The sequence below is a fragment of the Agelaius tricolor genome, unplaced genomic scaffold (genome assembly GCF_023055355.1).
Source record: "Agelaius tricolor isolate 1412-34295 unplaced genomic scaffold, bAgeTri1.0.p SCAF_11, whole genome shotgun sequence".
In the NCBI taxonomy this organism is placed as follows: Eukaryota; Metazoa; Chordata; class Aves; order Passeriformes; family Icteridae; genus Agelaius; species Agelaius tricolor.
The window spans coordinates 29,604,287-29,623,575 of NW_027269271.1; the positions used below are offsets into that span (position 1 = coordinate 29,604,287).

A 19,289-nucleotide genomic window follows, 5' to 3' on the forward strand; every position below is an offset into this window, starting at 1 on the left:
CCAAATGTTAGCTCCTTCCTTCCTCAAACCCAAGGACCTTCCAGCCTTGGCTGTTTTGCAGGATGAATAATCTTGTCAGAGGCTATTTTTTGCCAGAATCCATCAACACCCAGACACAAATCCTCCTCCAGCTGGATAAACTGGGCTGGGGACAAGCTGTGGGCTCAGGGCTGGCAGCAGAGAGGAGAACATTCCCCAGCACCTCTCAGCCCTAACCCACAGCTCCTCCTGGCCCCTCTCAGGGATTGGGATGCTCCCAAAGAACTCGGTGGGATGAGTCAGCTCCCTGTCTGCCAGCCTGGTGCTGAGGGGGAGGAAGAGGAGTGAGGAGCTTGTGCTGATCCAGGGAAGCTGCAGCACAGGAGAAAAGTGACAGAATCTTCTCCATTTCTCAGTTCCTTGCTTGGAAAATCCACCTTTTCCTGTGCTTCCTGCTACACCAACACCTGAGCCCTCGGTGGCACCTTTGGGGCTGCCAGGAGAGCTGGGGCTGTGGGAACATGCAGCTTTTCCAAAGCAGGCATAACATAATCCTAATCCAGCTTCCTGCTGGTGTTTTTTCTGCTCTGTTCCATGGTTTTTTCCAGAGCATCCAGCACTTCCCAGCTCTGTCAGAGATGATGCCCATGGCTAAGGACTCAAGCCCATCCTCCCTCCTAAAGCCCAGGCTACGGAGAAAATTGGGAATGTGAGATCTCAGCCTCACATCCCAGGAAGTGCTGCAATGTTCCTTGCTGCTGTCTTTAACCAAAATATTTGAGTTTCCAGGTTTGTTTCAGGAGAAATCATCCATGGAATTACCCTCATTGTTTTGGGACTATGACAAATCCTTCCCACTTTCCATCTCCTTCACCTGCCTGCTGCTTCATGGATGAGAAATTCCAGTGGTTCCGTTCCAGTCCTGGCCTTGCTCCAGGGAAGTGTCTGCCTTTAAAAACTGCCCAGCATTTCCAAAGTAATAAAAAGCTTCAGTGGCTCCATAAGCTCCTGCCCTTTTCCTAGGAAAGCTGGTTGGTCTTTTTCAGGGAAGCCATCCTGCTGAAGGGAGCTGCCTGGATTGCTGCTTTATCCATTTCCATGCAGGATTTGGGAATCCACAGCAGCCTCCTCAGCCACTCCTGAGAGTGAAACACCTCATCAACACCTCCCAAAGGGATTATTGGAGGGTAGGAAACACATCCTTCACTGCACAGCTTCTGCTCCACACACTTCTCCCAGATAAATCCCCAGTAAAGCTGCAGGAAGCAAAGGAGGGATGGAATGTCTGCCCTGCACCTCTTCCCTCCTTGCTCAGCTTCTCTCTCCCTCTTGGTATCAAAATCAACAATTCTCCTACTCCTGGTGTGAAATGGAGGGGAAATTCCATTGCCTGATCCCAGCATCTGTTATATCCCATTTAATTCCCATTTATTTGATATCCATGAGCTCCTTCAGCTGGAAGGAGAGAAGAAAGCACAAACATTCATTAATTCTGCCCAGCTAATTAATTAATTCATGGATCTCTTGCAGTATCTGGGGTGTTTGTTTCCTTTCCCTGTTTCCATCCTGTCCATTGTCCAACAATCCACAGCCTCCCTCAGATTTCACCTGAATCCCTTTTCCTGGCACCAAGGTCTTTATGGAAGAGGAGGGAAGATGACAAAGACATTTGGGTTTGATGAGCTGAGGGCACAGAGGAGAAAAAATCCTGTGGGGAGTGCCTGGCTGGCTTTGCTTGGTGTGGGCAGTGCCAAGAATCTCCTGATCCTCCCTGAAAAGAGGGACTTTGGAGGGGGGAGGGCACCAAGTCCAGAACAAACCCAGAAAATTGTATAAAATACCCCAAAATGTCTCAGTGGGGGTTCTGAGGCTGCCTTGGGGGTGCTGGAGGGCACAGGAACCAGGACCCCCTTCTGTTTATGTCAGCCACTCTCATTCCAAACTCATTTCCTGCTGCTCCCTTCCTGTTTTAATGGGAAATGTTCCCTTTGACAGGACCTCACCGAATCCATTTATCCTGCTCTGTTCCAGCTCTCCTGCCACATTTATCACCCAAGGATCTGAGTGCATTCAACACAACCACAGACATCTGCCAGCTTATTTTTTTCCCTCTCAGTCTCCTCAGGAGGAAAAATGAAATGAGTGCAACAGTTTTCCTATTTTAGGAAGTTGGACTTTTCCCCCAGCCTCTCTCCCACAAACATTGCTTTAGGTTTTTTTTCTAGTAGAGAAAACAAATCCCCACAGGATCCACATCCTCAGCTTTGATCCTGAGACAGTTTTAGTTTCCAGAAACAAAGCTGGACCATCCCTCCACTGCCCAGCTCTAGGGAAGGGGTCAGGAATATCAGGAGTACTCTTCCTCTCACCAGGCAGCTTTTTGGCTGGAGGATTGGGAATGTGAGAATCTTGCACCACAGTGGGACAGAAATAGTCACAGGTCACAGGGAAATGAGGAAAAGCATCACCTGGACTGGTGAGAGCTCTGTGTCAACAATGAGTCCCAAAATCCCTCCTGAGCTACTGCCCAAAGTGATCCCTGTGCATAATCTCTGTGGTGTTGGCATTTAAAAAAACCCATTGAATGGTTTGGATTGGGAGGGACATTAAACCCATTTAATTCCAAACTCTGCCATGGGCAGGGACACTGACCACTGTCCCAGGCTGCTCCAAGCCATCTCCAGCCTGGCCTTGGGCACTGCAGGGATCCAGGGGCAGCCCCAGCTGCTCTGGGCACCTGTGCCAGGGCCTGCCCACCCTGCCAGGGAACAATTCCCAATTCCCAGTGTCCCATCCAGCCCTGCCCTCTGGAAGCCATTCCCTGTGTCCTGGCACTGCAGAACTCTGGAACACGAGAGTTCACCCACAAACGTTCATCCCCTGCCTGGTTTTGGGACCTTGCCAGGGGAGGAACACGGAGAAAGAAAGGGATGTTTCCCTTCAGGGAGCAGCCTCAGCCTCGTTGTGCACGGTCCTGGGAGTTCCTGCCTGGAAGGCAGCGGGATCGCAGCTAAAATGGGGAAGAGAGAGGAGGTACCTCCCTCGCAGCTGCTCCTGCGGAGGGAGCTGTCCAGCTCCTGACTGCCCGCAGAATTCCTTCCTGCCCTGGGTGCTGTCACAGAGATGCTCCTGGAGGAGCCTTTGGGCAGCTTCCCTGAGGACTCTGCCAGGAACGGGAGCTTTGGTCTGGAAGAGAAGCTGGATAACCCAAAATCTCCAGGACTTCACACAATGACAGAAGGGTTTGGGTTGAAAAGGACCTTACAGATGGCCTCAAACCTGATCTCAGAGCTGCTGTGTGTCTGAGAGCTCAGGCTGTGGGAAGGACAGAGGCAGTGATGCACAGGGCTGGTCTCTGGGAAGTGACCTTTTCCCAAGGCTGCCATGATCTCAGCTGGATTTATGGATATGGAGTCCTTTGGGATGGTCAGAGCTTCTCAGTAGTGAAAAATTGGCGTCCGTGAGTGGCACTTGGTGACTGCAGCAGGGCAGGGAGTGCTGCAGCTCTCAGGACTCACTTTGGTGTGGATCAGGAGTGCTCAGGGCCGCTGGAATATCTCAGGAATGACTTCTTGGAGCTGGCTTGGCAGGCTCAGCAGAGGCAGATGTGAGGAACACGAGCCCAGGATGGGATCCCAGCAGGAGCTCCGAGGAGCGCCTTCATTCCATCCTCCTGCTCTCAGCACTCCCTCCCAGCAGCCAGGCTTCCAGCAGGATGCCAGGGGGGAGAGGAGGAGCCCTGGGAGCTGCTGCTGCCAGCTGCAGACAGGAACAGCCCCGTCCTTCCCAGCGGGGAGAAGCACTGCTGCTGTTCCCAGCCTCTGGAATTGCATCTGTGCCTCTGAATCGCTGCCTGGATCAGGATTGCTGCTCTCTCCTGTTGCCAGGGAGCTGAAAAGCTTGGATGTGCTGCCTGGAGGCTGGGAATGACCAAGAGCAGGATTTGAATTTCCCTGGCCTTGTAGTCTGGAGGAGCAGAGTTTCCCTCAGCCATTTGGGAATTCGGCCCTAATTTGTGTTGTTCAGTCCTTACGGACAACTCCTAAATATTCCAAAGATTTGCCTGAGCCTAAACCCCAGGGTTTACACCTAGAATCCAGGGGAGGATTGCAGAAGTGACTTCTCTGTGGAGTTTCACAGAGTTTAACAAGTTTAACACCTTTGCACACCAAACTCAGGACCAGATTCCTTGATCTGTGTCCAAGGCGGCAGAGAGGGACAAAAATTCACCTTGGTTCTCCTCACTGCAGCCCAACTTTTTTAAAAGGTATTGGCATGTTGAAATTTGATTGGTAATTACTTTTGTATTTTAAAAGAAACTCCTGTATGTTACAGAAATCTCTCCATTAATTATCAACTCTAAATTTTACTGAGCTGGACAGACAATCTTTTCTCCTCTGTGGGATTACGTGGCACAAAACTTTCATTCAATATTGTTCTTTTATTGCATAAAGAGTGGTTTATCAAGATCTGCTGTGGTCTGGCCTGTGGGCCTGTGGGATATTGGGCCATGGGATGGGACTTGGGCAGGAATCCCAACACAGCAGCCTTCTGTTCACTTTTCAGAGGCTGCAGTCACGAATCCCTGAAAAAAATCAAGGGGCTGTGTGTTATCCACAAATAACCAGTTTAGCTCTTCATTTAAAAGGTTTTATAATGAATAGATTTTATTTTTCCCTGCTGGACTCTGAGGTTTTGGGGAATTGGGGTGGGTTCTGTAAGCCTTTTAAATGCTGCTCCTTGGCCTTGAAGACCAGAAAATTCCTCTTTTACCACGTGAGCCAAGTCTTCATGTTATTACTCCAGAAACTTGGCCTTTGATGAGAACATCAAACACCCCAAGATCTCATGTTTAGGATGAAACAGAAGTGAACAACCATATAGAGAGAATTACCCTTTATCTGCTGGGTGTCTGGGGTGGTGTGACCAGGCAGCAGCTCCCACAGGTGTGACATGTGACATTAAACCTTCGAGGTGAGGAGCTCTTGTTTGCCAGGGCCTCACCTCCCTGGCAGGGGAGAATTCCTGCCCAAAATCCCAGCCCAGCCCGGCCTGGCTGTGCCCGGGGTTTGTACCTGCTGCTTACCCCGGCTGTGGAGCATCCTCTGCTCCAGGCAGCATTCCCTAGGGAGACTGCTCGAACCACCACCAAGCTGCTTCCTCTCTCCTGCTCTGCCCCTGTGGATGCAATGATATATCGATAAATTTGCGTTTGATTCCTCGGAATCCCAGACTGGTTTGGGTTGGGAGGGACCGCAGCGCTCCCCTCATCCCACCCCGCCATGGGCGAGCGATGCCGCCACGCACTAGCCCAGGTTGTTCCCAGCCCCTTCCAGGCTGAAATTTGGCTGGATTTGCTGCAGAGCCGCTCCCGGAGCTCGCCTTGGCCCAGACCCGGCCGGGGAGGACCCGGGGCCGGGGCTGCGGCGGGGGAGGGACGGACGGAGCGGGGCGGGACGGACGGAACCGGGAGGGGAGAGCGGAGCCGAGCGCTGAGGGAACGGGAAGGAAGGAGCAGAGCGGAGAGGAGCAGGCGGGGAGGGAGAGCGAAAGGAAGGGGCGGAAAGGCAAAGGAAGGGAAGGAGAGGGAAAGGAAGGGAAGGAGAGGGAAAGGAAGGGAAGGAGAGAAGCAGGGAGCGAAGGGAAGGCAGGCGAGGAGCCGAGCCGAGCCGAGCCGCCGGCGCTCCCCGCGGGGCCGGCCCCGCTCGCTCCGCAGCGCTAGAGCTGGGGAAGCGCGGCCGCCGCTCCGCCGCCAGCGCCGGGGCCATGGAGCGCTGAGGGCGGAAACCTGAGGGGAGCGTGAGGGGAGCCTGAGGAGAGCGTGAGGAGAACCGGAGGAGAACCTGCGGGGAGCCGCCGCCGGAGCCGCCGCCGAAGGTAAGCGCTGCCCGCCCGTGGGGCCGCGGCCGCCGCCCGGGGCCGGGGCTGAGGCGGCCCCAGGCTGTGAGGGGACCCTGCCCGGCCCGGCCCGGCCCGGCCCTGCCGTGAGGGGGTCCCGGCGGGTCCCGCTCCGTGCCCGATGGAGCCCAGGGACCGAGCCGCTTGTGGGGTGTTTGCGTGGCCCCAGTTAAGTTTTGTGGTGGGGAATCACATGGCATTAAGAGGAAAAAAAACCCCAAACAAACGAGGGTTGCGGTTTGCCAGAGAGCGGATGTACACTTTAATCGGTTTTTTAAATTACTTTATTTCTGCGCCCTCTGCACCTTCTAGGCATTCTGTGTGTATGTTAATTTCCCTTCTATTTCTCCCTGTGTTCTTTCCGCCTCGAATTTCGGTTGGAGTCGCTCATTTGATGCTGGCCATGGTGTTCCCTGGAGCAAATCCCTGCATTCCCGGCATTTGCGCCTTCCCAGGAAGCGCCGTGGGCTGGGGCTGCCCTGCCGGGCTCCCCTTCCCACCCAGCCCGGCCCCATCCCAGAGCGCTCTGCAGCCTGGATCCTCGGCGCTCCGGGGGGGATGAGCCCTGCCGATGCTCCTCTGCCGGAGACATTTCCTCTGCATCATTTCCCTGCCATGTGCTTTGAGTCAGTTTGTTTTTCCTGAGCCTCCTTTTCCCAGTTCGGAGCCTGGTGGGAGTTGTGAGTTCAGAGAGGATCTGGGAGCTGTTCCCTCGGTGGGGCTCCACAAAGAGGAGCTTTTTGCCCTCCTCGGGTGGAGGTTGGTGAGTTATAAATCAATTCTGCTGAGGAGCAAGGTGTTTGCTGTGATCTCTGGGGCTGGGATGGAGCCATAAGGGCACGGAGTTGTTTTGTGTGATGCTCAGTATTTGTTGCTACAGGAAACATCCCAAGAGATCCTCCACTGAAGAGAGAATTCCTGGTAGATCTCTCTTGTGTGAGACTCTTTCCAGCAGAATCCATGCAATCCCTTTTGTTTTTTTCCTCTGGACTCCTGGTGTCCATAAGAAGCAGCAGTGAATAAGTTGAATAATTGAATTTGCAGGTCATAAATCCAGTGGAACAGGGAACTTTTTTAGGCCACTATGAGAGAGATGCTCATTTGTAGTGTCCCTCATTATCAGCTGCAGAGAGGGAGCTGATGGTTAAAAAGGTTCTGAACAAATCTGTGATCTATAAATCATCTGGAGTAAAAGCTTGTTAGCACAACAAGTGCTTTTCCCAGCACTTGTTCCCAGATTATTCATGGGAATTCTCTCTTTCTCTTGTCATCTCATCTATTTTAGTGTTTCCTTGTGCCTGCTCAGGTGCTCTAGGTACAGCTGTATCCTACTTTATTCTTGCTTTTGGACATTGTAGATTCCAGGAAATAAGTTTTAGTGCAATGGCTTAATGTGAAGCTGAAATAAAGGACGGTACTGAGCCTGTTTGGCTGTTTTTTTCCAAAAACATATTCAGGTTTTTTCTCCACCACTTCTGTATTTACTTTCCAGCTCTTCCCACGTCACATGGAAACCTCTCCTTATTCAGCATTCAAATCCTGATTTATCCATCAGGAAGCTTAACCCAGATTAGCTGAGTAATCGTCTCTGGGAACACAGGGCTCCTTTAAAGAGTCATTCCAACCAAATCCCTGGAATTTCCATATTTGAAATGGATAGCCACGGGTAGAGCTGGAAAATCCTGCCTAAAATGGCAGCTTTTAATTGGAATGGTTTGTTTTATCCAAAAATCCTTTCCTTGGAATGATCCACGTGGAGCTGTCCTGGAGAAATGGGGGAAGTTTTAAACATTTGGGAAAAATAGTGACAAAACAATGCTTGGGAACACCTTTTTTCCTTTAAATTAAGTGCCTGTCTTTCAGATTTTCAGTCTTTATGTGGTTCCCTCAGCAAATAAAATTGGATAATTACAGCAGTGGGATAAATACAGCCTTGGCAGATGGGAAAAAAAAAAAACAAACCAAAAAAGAAAACACTGGGAAGGTGTAGGACAAATAATGAGTTGAAAAAACTCCCTTAAACTTGATGCCTGTTGCAAACAGGTGAGTGGGTATTTATATGAAATATTGCTTTGAAGGAGAAGGATTTTAGCCTGATGTTATTACTCAGGCTGTGGGGTTTTCTTTCCCCTTTTCCCTCAGTTTAGACAATGAAAAGAATGTGTCCGTTTCACTTTTGCTGCTGCACTGTTTTGGTTTCAGGTGGTGCAGGGGGATGCTTTGGTTTCAGGTGGAGCTGGGGTAGGTGAATTCCAGCTGAATTTCTCTAATTCTGAAAACAGCTCTCAGCTTCAAGCTTGTTTTTACAAAAAATGAACAAATTGATACCATCCTGTTCTGCTAAAACCTGCAGGGAAAGCCTGGCTGTGCTTCCCGTTACATCTCTGAGTGTTCCATCCGTCTGTGAGCCCTTCACATCCCAAATAATTCAAGGATATATCCATTATTCAGGTTAAAATCTTAGAAAGAGATTGATGAATGGTACAGAGAGAGTAAATGAAGAACTTGGTTATGCAGGAAAATTGAAAAATCCAAGCCTTTGAATTTAATTTTTAACTTAATTTTTCATTAGATGCCTAATTGGACCAAGGGTCCATTTGCCAGAGTGTTCTTGGAGCAGGAAACATGGCAAAATAATTCCTGCCCATCACAGAGGTCTCCAGGAGGCTGAGAAACTTCACAAATGGAAAAAGACAATTTCTGAGAACAATAAAGAAAAAGATAAAACGGTTTATCCTTTGTGTTTTAAACCAAGCTGAGAGATAAGAGGGAACTTCCTGGGAGAGCAGATTATTCCCTGCCTGCCTCCAGTGGAATTCCTGCACTTTCTGCTGCAGCATCTGGCACTGCTGGCAGTGATGAGAAAATAGATTAGAGGATGAGGCTGGGTTAAATCCGTGCTTATTCAGGTGCTTAAAAAATGTCATTTTGTGCACCCCGAGTTCGGCTTTTCCTCGTGTTTGGCCACTTAAGGATACACTTTGTTTATAAAGAACTCAGGGGAGGAAAATCCAGAAAATTCCCTTTTTTTTGGTTTTTGTTTTTCCCTTTTCTGTCTGACCATGTGGGGTTTTGTGTGTGGATTGTGGGATTCTTTCCTTTCCTCCATTCATTTTCTTTCCTGATTTTCTCTCCTCTCTGGAAGCAAAGAGGGTTGTGGATATTTTTACCAATGGGAATGAAGTGGAACCAAGGCAGATCCAGGGCCTGGGAGAAATTAAGGACAATCTTGGTGGTGCTGAAAATACAGGCTGGGAACTGGGACAATGTGGAGCAAAGATATTGCATAGAGTGAGATATTTTATAGAGCAAAATTATAAAACTTCAGGCCTGAACACTGGAAAAATGCTGAATTATGGTCTTGTAACTGTGGGGGCTGGAGCCAAGTGGGCAAAACCCCTTTGGATTGGAGATGAGCTGGAGTTCAGACACAGATTTCCATTAAAACCTGCTGTGCTTCTGGCATTCCCCACTGAGATTTTCCCCCCAGCTTTCCCTGTTGGTTACCCAGGGGATATCACAGCATTGCCATTGTCCTGTGGGCTGCAGGAGAAGTGAGGAGATGCCAGTACTTCAGTGGATGAATGAGGTGAATTTCTAGTGACAGAAAAGCAGCAAAACCCCCAGGATCCTCCATGGCAGAGCAGTTGAGGGCACTGATGTCCCCTCATTTTTCAGTGTCCTGGAAGGAATTGATTTGTGGAAAAGGCCTCTATAACTGGTGTAAGGTTTCTCTGCCCTGTCTCAGGGTGGAAACCTCCCCAGGGGCTCCGTGTGCTGTGGGAGAGCTGGGCTCTGCTCCCGTGGGTGCACACTGAGGTGGCATTTCTGAGGAATATTTGGAATATTCCTTTGCAGCCAGCTGCTGAGAACGTTCCACTGAGCTGCTGGAGAGTTAACTCAGCCTCGTTTGCTCTCTAATTAATTTGCTGGGGGATAATACCCCACGTCTGCCCTGATTTTGGCAGCAGATTTGGTGGGAGCAGCTGCTGAGGCTGGCACAGGCTTTGCCTCCCATGCAGGAGGTGTTGGGGAGCAGCTCAGGACCAGGGGACGCAGTGAACACACAAAACTCTGCTCCAGGTGCTGCCCCCTTCCTGATCCCAGCCCTCCCAGCCTGCAGGAGGTGGGACAAGGAGTGTTGGCAATAAAAGGATTTCATTTTCACTGTTCAGGGCAGATCCTGTGGAACAACGGGCAGAGCTCGCTGTGCTGCACGCGAAGGTGTGGGAAGAGACAAGAGGGGAAAGAGAGGTCACTAAAATAAATCCAAGGGAGCAATCCAGCCATGGGGACTCCAGAGAGGCAGGGAAGCACAGCACAGAGGGGACAGTGAGTAAACTGATGCCAGGGGGGTTTGTAAGCCAGACAATTCCCCTGAGCTCTCCTAAATGCACAGGGAATCTCTGCCTGCTGTAGGGACAACAATCCCTGGGTGTTTTTGGCATAGGGAAGCTGAGTGGAGCTGCCAGAGGATTTGCTCCTCAGGATTCTTTTGGATGCTGTGCTTTCATGTCAGTGGTTCTGAACCTGGAAACCAGAAGTTGCCCCTTTGCTTGAGTAAATAAGCACCAGGTTTTCAGTTTTGTTTCTGCCTGGGCCCCTCTGTGAGCTCAGGTGCCTCTGGCACATCCAAGGAATTGTGTTTCTTCTGGGAGCTAAGGCAAAGAAAGGCTCAGCCTGGAGCTTAGAAGGAACCTGAGACTGGAGTTTTCTCACTGATGTGCTGGAATCAGTTTTGGTGTCTAAAATCTGAAATGTAAAGAAAAAAAAAGGGAGAAATTTTCCCTGATGGAGGAGAACCTTCTCTAACCTTGTTGCTGCTAAACAAAGCTCAGCTTCTGAGTCACTCCCATGGATCTGGGTTGAATATTTGCTGCCTGCAGGATGGGCACCGAGGGATAAATCCCTCCTGAGCTTTGGGGAAGGATTAGGACTGTGCTCAGATGGAAAAATAAATTCTTGCCATTGATTTTTGTCCCATTCACGCTTTTGTAATTCAGCAATCGCTCGAGGAAGGCACAGCCAGGATCCCACTGGAATAAACAGCACAGAAAATCTGGGATTGCCAGAGCTCCTGGGAAATGTGGGGGATAAATCGGGAGAGGAGCTCCCTGCAGCAGGGACACTTGCAAGGGTGCTTATAAATAGTGGGAGCAGGAACTTGGGGAGGAGAGGAGTCCAAAAGGAGGAACCCTCGGGAGTCACCGTTTCTGAAAGCAGCAGCTCAAATGAGAGCAGAAAATGATCCAGCAGCACAGGAGCTCTGGAGGAGAAAATCAGTGTGAGACATGGGGAACCTGCAGGGCCGGGCTGCTCTGTTTGATGGGATTCTGCTCAAGGAGCAGCAGATCCTCGGATGCCCAGCGTGCCCAGGAATGCGGATCAGGAGCCTCCCAGGGCCTGTGGGGCTGGGGCTAAACCCACTCCTGCCTGGAAGGAAAAACATCCCACTGAACGTTGGAAAAGTGGCACTGGAGCAGCACAGCATTCTCCATGTCACAGCTGGGAATGGCTGCTGGGGCTCTGGGGGCTGGGGCCAAGTGGGCAAAACCCCTTTGGATTGCAGATGAGTGGAGTTCAGACACAGATTTCCTATAAAACCTGATGTGCTTCTGGCATTCCCTGTTGGGATTTTCCCTCAGCTTTCCCTGTTGGTTAGCCAAGGAACATCACAGCGTTCCCATTGTCCTGTGGGCTGCAGGAGAAGTGAGCTCGGGCAGGACAGAGCAAGATGTGACATGTTCTTTGGAGGGCTTGGGTTCCCAGCACTGCTCCTTCCAGAGTGCTGCTCCTCCTGCTGGAAAACTTCCTGCTGGATCTCTTGGGATCCCAGGAAGAGCAGGAGGTTTGTCCCAGGTTATCCTTGGAGAGAGGCTGCTCCAGGATCTCGGTGATGAGGCACAGGGCAGGGAATGCAGAGCAGGGTGTGCAATGTTCTGTGGAGAGCTTGGAATGTGGGGTGTCACTTGGAGAGCTTGGATTCCTAGCACTGCTCCTCCTTCCTGCTGGGAAAAGCTCTGTGTGGATCTTTTGGGATCCTCAGAGGGGAAAGCAGGGAGCCTGTCCCAGGCTGTCATCCCCTTCTCCAGGACCTCAGGGATGAGGGACGGGGCAGGGAGAGCAGAGCAGGGTGTGGGATGTCACTTGGAGAGCTTGGAATGTGGGATGTCACTTGGAGAGCTTGGAATGTGGAATGTCACTTGGAGAGCTTGGAGTCACAGCCCTGCTCCTTGCAGAGGTGCTGCTCTGACCCCTGGAGAGCTCAGTGTGGAACTTTTGGGATCCTCAGAGGAAAGCAGGGAGCCTGTCCCCGATGAACCTTGGAGAGAGGCCTCTCCAGGGCAGGAGCAGCAGCTCTGGGGTTCCTGCATCCTGCTGATCCCAGGGATCCCATGGGATTCATGGACACAATTCCAAAAGAGGCTCCTCACGGCAAAAGATGCTCCCTGTGTTTATCAGTGACTTGGTGACTAAAGCACTGTGGGTTTTCACACTGGAAATAGAATCAAACCGTCATTTCCATGATATTTTAAAGCATACAATATCTGGAGAGGGCTTCTTTCCCATCTGGAATTGCAGGAGAAGTGTCTCCCCCTGCCATAACTGGTACTGCTCATCCAGAAGAATTGTTGGGATGCCCCTTCCCACTGGTTCCTTCCAGGCTGGGACAAGGCAATATTCCTCTCTTGGTTTTCTGGGGCTTTTTCTTTGCCTTCTTTCTTTCCTCTACATTCAGTTCTTAATTCTGTATTTCCTTCTGGAATTCATCCCAAAATTCCAATTCCAAGCCCCTTTCCCTGCACTTTCCTGAGGAATCCATGAAATCTCTTCCATTGTTTGAGGTGTTATTTGTGTGGGTCCAGTTCTGGGGGAGAACTGGGGCCATGGTTTTCCCATTTTCCTCATTCCTGCGGGAGCCACAGGAACATTGTGGGGTTTTTCCCAGCTTGTGGGTCACTGATGAATCAATTCCATTAAAAATGGAAAGTTTTCCATGCCTTTTTCCCAGAAAAGCAAGAACAAGGCAGTGTTCAAATGAAGTCAGGCAGAAGAACTATAAAAATAAACATTTATTTCACCTTACTCTTCATTTCCTTCTGGAGCAGAAATCCAATTAGTTTTAAAAAAGGGAAAAATAATCCAGTCACAGGCACTGAAAGGAAGTAGAAAACCACATTTTTGTCATCTTTCCTTGTTTTTTAATCACCTGCTCTCAGCATAAAAATATTTAGTGCAAGACTCCTGTCATGTGAAATAATTGCAATTAATTCCTCCAGTCAGGACTGTGTAGGAAAATTCAGGAAGAATTTCCTAAGCACAGGATAAGGGATTTATTTAGACTTGTGGAAAACCAGAGAAGCTTTGTGATTAAAAAATAATGATTTAGCTCTGAGCAGACTCTTCCTGACTTTTAAGAAGTTTCAGTGAGTTTTCCTGAATGAAATATTGGATTTTTTCCATGACCTGAGGTGTTCCTGGTGTGGATTTTGCTGGAGAAATTGAGGCAGCATTTTTGGGGTTGTTTGTTCATAAACAGGAGCAAGCAGGAGAAATCTCCCCAAATCCCCTTATGGAATGGCAGCCAATCCCCCAAAATTCCCTTTTCCCTTCCCATAATTCACTGTGTGATCAAGTTGGAATATTCCTGGCTCTTCCTGGTTGTTCCTTTTCCCATTTTACTCATCAGAGTTGTTGAATTATTCCTTTTTTTTGTCTCATGGATCCAACACCAGTTTGGTGCTGGCCATTTGCTTCCCAGTACAGCAATTCCTACAATTTTAGTTGGATAAACCAGATTTTCTTTAACTTTGCAGCAAACCAAAGCTATTTTGGTTTTTATTATTGATATTGTGCCCTTGGGAGCAAGCCTGGATTGATGCTGGGAACTCTGCAGCTGCTTTGGTTTGGATTTCAGACCCACACTTCCATTAATTTTTTTGGGGAATTGTGGTTGCACTGGTAGGTTTTTAAAGGGTATCTGTAGGTGTGTAACAACTGCCCTTTAATCAGAGGGATGGAATTAATGGAAATTTGTCATTTGAGATGGAAAAAATTGAAGGCAGCACAAAAATGTTCCCCCTGTGTTTATCTGTGACTTGGTGACTAAAGCAGCGCGGGTTTTCACACTGGAAATAGAACCAAACCATCATTTCCAGGATTTGTTCAGGCAGAAAATATCTGGAGAGGGCTTCTTTCCCTGTTGGAATTCTGTGGGCTCGGGTGCTCTTCCCTTTTCCTGCAGAGGAGGGAAAGGAGTGTTCTCCATCTGGCTGGGGGCTTGAAATGCTCCTGTGTTTTGATGCTTCTGCAGATGGGTTCAGTTCTGCATTCCACGCCTGAACCTGGGAATTCAGTGGGGAAAAGAGCGGGAATGCTTCATTCCTGAACCCCTCATGCTTCATCCCTGAGCCCCTCATGCTTCATTCCTGAGCCCCTCATGCTTCATCCCTGAGCCCCTCATGCTTCATTCCTGAACCCCTCATGCTTCATTCCTGAACCCCTCATGCTTCATCCCTGAGCCCCTCATGCTTCATCCCTGAGCCCCTCATGCTTCATCCCTGAACCCCTCATGCTTCATCCCTGAGCCCCTCATGCTTCATCCCTGAGCCCCTCATGCTTCATTCCTGAACCCCTCATGCTTCATTCCTGAGCCCCTCATGCTTCATCCCTGAGCCCCTCATGCTTCATTCCTGAACCCCTCATGCTTCATCCCTGAGCCCCTCATGCTTCATTCCTGAGCCCCTCATGCTTCATTCCTGAGCCCCTCACGCTTCATCCCTGAGCCCCTCATGCTTCATTCCTGAACCCCTCATGCTTCATCCCTGAGCCCCTCATGCTTCATTCCTGAACCCCTCATGCTTCATTCCTGAGCCCCTCATGCTTCATCCCTGAGCCCCTCATGCTTCATTCCTGAACCCCTCATGCTTCATCCCTGAGCCCCTCATGCTTCATCCCTGAGCCCCTCATGCTTTGTTCCTGAGCCCCTCACGCTTCATCCCTGAGCCCCTCCAGCTGCAGGGAGTGCTCTTCTCCACTGCACCCAGGGGTTTCCATGCCTTTGGGCTGGGATTTGAAGTGGGACTCTCAGCGAGCAGGAGACACATTCCTAAAAATAAACGGATCAAGTGATATTGGAATTTTCATTTACAAATTCTCAGGGGATCTGCCAAAACTTCCATCAGAGACCTGCAGTCATTTGGGAGGAGGCACAGGCTGTTCCCAAGCCGAGGGAATTCAGGTGGGAGGGATGTGGTGAGGGGGAAGAAATTCCTTACTGAGGGTAAAGAGGAGATTTTCCAGAGAATCTTTGCCTCTGGAACCCTGGAAATGTCCCAGGCTGGGTTGGACAGGGCTTGGAGCACCTGGGACAGTGGAAGGTGTTCCTGCCATGGCAGGGCTGGGATGGGATGGGATTTAGGGTCCTTCCCAAGCCAAACCAGCCTGGAATTCTGTGATTCTGTGGGGTCAGCGCTGTTGGATCCCTGTGGGAATGGAGTAGGAAATGCCCTCTTTGCCTGCTCCCCTTCCCAGCTCCCCTCCCAGCTCTCCAGGCTGAGGAAACATTTCCATTTTCCCCATCCCATCCCATGAAGGAGGGAAAGGGAAAGGGGAAGGGAAAGGGAAAAGGGAAGGGAAAGGGAAAGGGAAAGGGAAAGGGAAAGGGAAAGGGAAAGGGAAGGGGAAGGGGAAAAGGAAAGGGAAAGGGAAAGGGAATCTCAGTTCTCTTGGGTGGAGATGTCCCTTCAGCTCCAAGCTGATCCAGAGGAGAATACAAAGGGCTCATTGTGCTCACTCCAACACCTCAGGACCTTGGGATTGGAGTTCGTTGCCTTCTCCTGCCTTTTCCAGCAGCAGAGGTTTCCTGTTCAGCCCTGAGGATGTGAATTCAGCCCCAGATAATCAGATTGCAGCTGCTCCTGTGCTCTGGCTCCCAGCTTTGCTTCCAGAGGGCTCATTCCCTCCGTGCTGGCTGGATTATATTCCAAGCTGTTCCCTGCTCCACATTTGCTGCAGGAAAACAGCTGAGGGCCCAGATTTTGCAGTTTTATTTTGGGCATCTTGTTTGTTTTGAGGAAGAAACCCATTTCCTTCTATTCTGAGTTTTCAAAGGGAGGAATATCAGCATTTCCTTATCTCAGTGGAAGCAGATTCATGAGGAGAGCACCTGAATGTGGGAGCGAGCTGGGAATGAAAAACCTTTGGAAGGGAGAAGGGAGAGGGGAAGCTCTCCTGGAGTGCCTGATCCTGGAGCAGCAGATTAGGGCTGAGTGTAATTAATAAGGAGAAGAAATCCATGAAGTTGTTATAGTAACTGGGAAGTGAGGTTGGAATTTATGATCCGAGTGACTCAGCTCTGGGGGAAGGGATGTGGGAGCCCACGGAGGGAGAGCTGGAGCTTCCCTTTCCCTGCTCACCCTTCCCAGGGAGCTCTGGAATGGCCATGGACAAGGATCTTCCAAACCCTGAGCAGGAAAACCAGCTCAGCCCATCCCTTTGTCTCTGTGCATGTCTGCTGATCCTGGAAACCTCGGGAAAACTCTCCCAAGTAATCCACGTAGCAACTAAACCCTAATGTTTTTTCCCCCAGGAATACAAGAATGCCCTTTAGCTTTCCAGCAATCTTGCAAATGAGAGCTGTAAAACTCCTCTCCTGATGCTGCTTTGGGAATTCAGGGAGCTGGGTGGGGATTTCAGGATTTGGGAGCTGTGAATCCTCTTAATCTGCCTGTTTCTGTCCCAGGGAAACACATCCTAAGAAAAAAATGGGAAACCCCGTGGAGAAGTTGGGTTGTTCCTGTGACTTGGAGAATTTTTGTGTTGTATTTTTATATTTGCAGCACTGGTTGCCCAAAGAGAAAGTATTTGGGTGTTGGGACACTGTTCTTTCCAAGTAGCCTCAAGTTTGGGTGGAAAAATCTCCTGGATCAGCTGGAAATGGTTCTTTTATGCCTCAGGGCCTCAGCCTCCAAAATCCCAGAATTCAGGACTGGTTTGGGTTGGAAGGGAAATTTCAAATCCTCAAATCTCCACTACCCCAAACTGCTCCGAGCTGGTTTTGGGCACTGCCAGGGATCCAGGGGCAGCCACAGCTGCTCTGGGAATTCCATTCCTGCCCCTCCCCACCCTCCCAGCCAGGAATTCCTTCCCAATATTCCAGGGAATTCCATCCTCTGGCAGCTTTTTCCATTTTCAGTCACAGTCACTCTCCAGAACTGGGATTTTCCTGGTGAGGCTGGATGGATCCAGGTTGTGATTCCTCTTGGAACACCCTGGCACCCTCCTACATCCCAATATTTCCACTTTTTCAGTTCCCTCTGCAACCTCAGCATGGAATTATTTAACCAGGAGAGGCAAATTGTTTTGGTTTTTTTATGGTGTCACACAAGGACCCTGGCATGGAGCTGATCCCTGGGAAATGAGAATTTCTTGGGGGAAGTGCTGGGATTTTGGGAGCAGGGGTTACTGAACAGGGTTAATTGCAGCCTTTGAAGTGATGGAATTGGATAAAAACTTCCCAAAATGTTCAGCAAGAGGATCACTCCTTGTAATTAGAGGAGTTTTTGATAACTGGAAAAGAAATTACCAGGAGAAGTTGGGTGAAAATGCTGGAATTGCCACTTTCACCTCACTTCAGAGCTCTTCATTTGGGAGAAAATTGCAGAATGAGCTAAATCACTTTTTCATTAAAAAAAAATGCTGATCATTCTGCCTGGCATCAAAAATAATGCAAATATTTGCCTAAGAAGCAAAATATCAGATCCAGAAGGAAAGAAAACAACCACAGTCTAAGGAAAAACAGGAACATCTGCTTTGGCTCTGAGGAAAAAATCCTGGAGTAAGAAAGCTGAAATGTCCTTCTAAATCAGGTTTTCCCCTTTCATCTCCTGTTATAAATTAGTGCTGTCCAAGATGCCACTTCAAATATCTCAAATAAAATATGGAAGTGGCTGGTGGAAAACATGGGAGCATTTCCAGAATGCCAAATGCTTTTTCTGTAACCTTAATTTCCTTTTTTTTATTGGATGGGGAGACAGAAATTTCAGTCTGGAAATTGCTAACATGGAAAAAACCCTGGGATCAATCAGATTTGGAGTTGACCACGGTGCTGTCATGTCCTGTTCAATATTCCCAGTGCCAGGCTTGGCAGTTTTGGATGAATATTGAGGAAAACGCAATTTCTCTGCTCCAGAATCCTCTTCCTGGGAAGGACCCAGAGTACAGCAGCAGGGATTTCCTGTGGCACAAATCCCCATTTTCCCTTTTTATTTGGGTTTTCATGTGCCTGTGGTCAGGAAGGCTGGATAATTGATTGGAAGCGTTTGTTCTATTGGCCGTGCAAGGTGTTTCTCCTCAGGCCCTGGTTTTAGCTGCTGTTCCATGGCTGTGTTTGGCACTCTGGGATGTGAGGGAAGCTGGATCCTTTCAGACAGAAAACCAGGATGCTCCATCCTGGAGAGCCCAGATCCTCCCCTCCCATTTTCTGGGTGGGGATCCTGGAATGGTTTGGGTTGGAAGAGACCTTAGACCAAGCCCCTTCCTTACAGCTCTCAGCTTTCCCTTGGTTCCCCAGGGTTCTCCTATGTAGAGAGCTTTTTGGATAATTGGTGAGCTGAGAAAGGACATTTCGATGTGATACCGATGGATAAGGATAGGGGAAACAAGCTGGGAACTGAGCAACCGGTGCCCAATTGTGGGATCTCAGCACATCGTTCCCGATGTCCAGAGATGCCAGGAGAACCCTTGGGGGTCTCGAAAACCCTGGAATGTTGCCAAGAGTGCTTGGTGGCTTGATTTTGATCCATCCACAGAAGTAACAAGAGTCTGAGGACAAGAGAATCACTTTAGAATACAAGGTGTAAAAGAGACACATTTAGAAGGTGAGATATAGACTTTAAGGTTTTTGGTACAGGGGGGTTATGGAGACAAGATGGAGAGATCGGGGCGTGTCTTGTCCTTCTTCTTTCTTCTTCTTGTCCTCCATCTCCTGTGATGATGTTGGCACTTAGAGATTGGTTTATGGTGAAGGTGCACTTGCCAACATGGGCGAAAAGCATTGGGAAATAAAGGTAAATATTGTATACGTAGGTTTTAGTATAAAAAGACATGACCGCCCCGTGGGTGGTCAGAGAGTGCCTGTGACTGCCTGCAGATCAGACCTCTGTTGGGCAGACAGAAAATTTTTGTAGATAAGAAATAATAAACAACCTGAAGACCGAAAGCTGAAGAGTCCAGACTCGTCCTTTGCATCGCGCCCACCAAAGAACCACTCTACCCGTGTCGGGGCAGAGACAGACAGCCGGACCCGACACCCAATCACTGACAAAGGTCACAGTGACCTTCTCTAAAACGGGAAGACGGGGGAGAAAATCGCTTGCCAGAAAATGTAGATATCCTAGGTAGAGAAGCTA

The 19,289-nt window shown here is 49.5% G+C and overlaps 1 protein-coding gene across 1 annotated transcript in view; it reads left to right on the plus strand.

Moving 5' to 3' along the window:
- The first annotated feature begins 5,474 nt into the window (after window positions 1-5,474).
- Window positions 5,475-19,289, plus strand: part of PDE4B (phosphodiesterase 4B) — a 179,501-nt gene continuing 165,686 nt past the window's right edge. The window contains exon 1 of the mRNA XM_071436931.1: window positions 5,475-5,856. The gene's annotated coding sequence lies outside the window, so the exon portion shown is untranslated. The remainder of the gene's footprint in view (window positions 5,857-19,289) is intronic.